Raw genomic sequence first — 3,044 nt, forward strand, 5'->3', positions numbered from 1 at the left:
ATGACCTAAAGAAGAAGAATTTCCCGATAAAGTCTCACGTTTTGTCCCCAGTTTGAGTCATCAGTCATAGCTGGTTTTTCCGTCAAAGCCTGAACTGAGTAGGAATACAAGTGACTTTAAGAAAGGTGGAGATGTGTCACTGTAATTGATATGCATGTTATAAAAGATTTCACAGTGGAAACAAAACCCCTTGTTCCTAATAACAGCAGCAGATCAGGAAACCTACATGACACCTACAACTGAACATCTAAAAGACACTGTAAAAAAAATATGCTATATTTGCATACATTCAAATACATGAATATTTAGACTCGAGTTGTTACAAGAATATTGCACATTATTCTTGTATTGTTATTTTTGAACAGGATTAGTTAAAAAAACCAAAGTGATACACTACCTCATTAATCTTGGTCAGTAAAGGTAGCAGGGGGCCCCTGAGAGAAAAACATTGTCGTCTCCTCCTTCTGGACTGACAAATGTAGAAGATTTCCTTTTCTTCTGTCTCTATCTGTCCCCCTTTCTTTCTACTCGCACCCCACTATGTCACTCTCTTGAGCAACTCCCCTGCCCTTTCTCTCTCTCTCTCTCTCTCCGTCACTCAAATGGATCCCTCTGTCTCTTCATTCTCACCCCGCTCTCTTCTCTTAAGTGCCCAGTGACATTTTCCACTTGTAACCACAGCCTGTGTCTGGGGCTTACAGGAAGCCTGTTGAAGCGGCCAATGATAGAGAGACAGAGACAGAGAAAGAGAAAGAGAGAAAGAGAGAGAGAAAAAAAGAAAGAGAGAGAGAGAGAGAGAGAACGAGAGAGAGAGAAAGAGAATGACAGAGAGAGAGAGAGAGAGAGAGAGAGAGAGAGAGGACGGGGGAGGAGGGGGGGTGAAGGGGTTAGAGCAGAGCGCCGCCCACCTGCATAGCATGAGCCGCAGCTACCTGGACCCCATGGTTTCTAACATAATAATTGTACTGAAAACAAGAAATACAAAGTAACACCACATCCTGTTTCAATCACAACGTAAAGTGGGTTGTATAAAGAGAAACTCGCCTGTTTTCTTATGAAGTGGTTTATGTCAATGAAACTCTTCTTAAAGTGAAGATTCGGAAGATTAAAGAGGCTAAAGCGACCAGATTTAGAACCCTGGGGTTATTTAACATGCAAGCAAACACACAAGAAAAAAGTTGTATGGCGTCAAAACCACTGCTGTTACAGCCGCAACCACTGCAGACGCTTACTCTTTGTATGCTACTCAAGTAGTAGACATAGACGAAAGCAGAAAGAAGCCTTCACTCAAAGGTCACCGAATGTTTCAAAAGATTTACTCTCACTGTTAGTTAGTTAGTCTGTCCACTGCTATCTGTTAATAAACTTCAAATTTAAGACACATGGCCATAGTAGGAAACAAATTTCTAGCACATAAGGGACTTGATGAAAATTATAGTGGAGGTGGGGGTCATGCAAGGGGGATGGTTATGTATTTTTTCTTTTTGCTAAAGGAAGGGTAGTCAGATTTCCTAGGAGGTTTGGGGAGCGAGTATAATTTTACATATTTTATATATTTATTTTTATGTCACCCTTTTCAATCTTCTGTAAAAAAAAAAAAAAGATAGTTTACATTGAAAAAAAGTTTTGTGAAAGATGTCGATGTCTTGGGTGTGCTCCTATTTATTATCTTATTCAGTGGTAATAACCGTTCACTTAGTAGCTCTTGGTTCAAAAATGCTCAGTAAACCAACTCTTCTAACGTCCAGTTTTGGACGTTATGTAAAAATGATCGTCCCATTAACATATTGAGGCTGAAATCAGGGTTGAGTTGAGAAATTATGGGGGAGAATGTTGCACATTTTTTCCAAGTCAATAGTATGGTCCAAACCCAATATTAATAACTCTGGGGACGGTCTTGCTTTTTTAAAAAGTCCATCATGAGGTTCACCCCCCCCCCACACACACACACATACACACACACACACCACCACAATAATTTTCATACACTCCCTAATGTACTTTGTTCATCAAGCCAGGGCCTCCATGATGCAACAACATATGAAATAAGACTCATGCATTCTGCCCGTAGATTTGAATTAACAAAAATATTCCAACCTAATTATGAATAGAGCCATGTTGCAGATCAACAGTAAACAAAGGGGTAGATAAACATTTATATTTTGCATTCAAACCTTTGCAGTCAAATGGTAATATGTGAGTGCACTAAGTATGGCAGAGTAAATAGAATTGCTTACATCAATGCAGGTTTTACGAATGCTCTAGTATCTAAAAGTGTTGATCTCATGCAACATGCATCTATAACATGTATAGGTCTAAAACCACAAAGCATTCACGCATACAACAACTGTTGCATCACAACTCAGCAGTCAGCAGCTGTCCGGTTTGGGTGCCTGAGCGTGTTCAGACCTGCAGTAGACCAGAGGTTGGTCAGATGCACAACCCCCCCATTTGTTCATAAGGTGTAAGCATCAGCTAGCAGTGGTTACAGGAGAGATAAGGGTAAGGGCAGGTTGAAGCTTGAAGCGTGCAGAGGAGGTGTAAGAGGAAGACGAGCGATCGGCACTTGTCGAAAGGTCAAAGTCCACCATGCCCGAGGGGGAAGCTGCAAAGAAGACAGTCTCCATCAACAGACCACAAAGACGGTTGGGGGATGTGCTCAGTGGAGTAGAGGTGAGAACAATAACAAGTGAGGGTACACCCATATTGACAAAAACTGTAGCTCTATAAAAAAACATGATGCAACTCTTGATTTTTATACAATTATTATAGTATATTATATTGTATTTTAATAAAATATATATTCATTTAAAAAAAAAAAAAAAAAATATATATATATATATATTTTTTTTAACAGCTTAAAAAGAGTAAAGATAACTGGCATTACATCTGCTCTCTCTATTTAACAGTTTACTGACTCATCAAATGCAGAAGTCAAATGCTAAAATATGTATAATTCCCGTATGTAAGGCCAGAGGTGACTAAATTCAATATGCCGTGGTTCACAAAGCTGCATATTAACCTGCTTCAAAATTATTCACATA

The 3,044-nt window shown here is 39.3% G+C and overlaps 1 protein-coding gene across 2 annotated transcripts in view; it reads right to left on the reverse strand.

Annotated features, from left to right (window-relative positions):
- Positions 1–756, reverse strand: part of il2rb (interleukin 2 receptor, beta) — an 8,252-nt gene extending 7,496 nt beyond the window's left edge. For both annotated transcript variants that reach the window (XM_040119391.1, XM_040119382.1), the window contains exon 1: positions 398–756. The gene's annotated coding sequence lies outside the window, so the exon portion shown is untranslated. The remainder of the gene's footprint in view (positions 1–397) is intronic.
- Between the last annotated feature and the right edge of the window lie 2,288 nt (positions 757–3,044).

This window comes from Xiphias gladius, chromosome 3, assembly GCF_016859285.1.
Source record: "Xiphias gladius isolate SHS-SW01 ecotype Sanya breed wild chromosome 3, ASM1685928v1, whole genome shotgun sequence".
Classification (NCBI taxonomy): Eukaryota; Metazoa; Chordata; class Actinopteri; order Istiophoriformes; family Xiphiidae; genus Xiphias; species Xiphias gladius.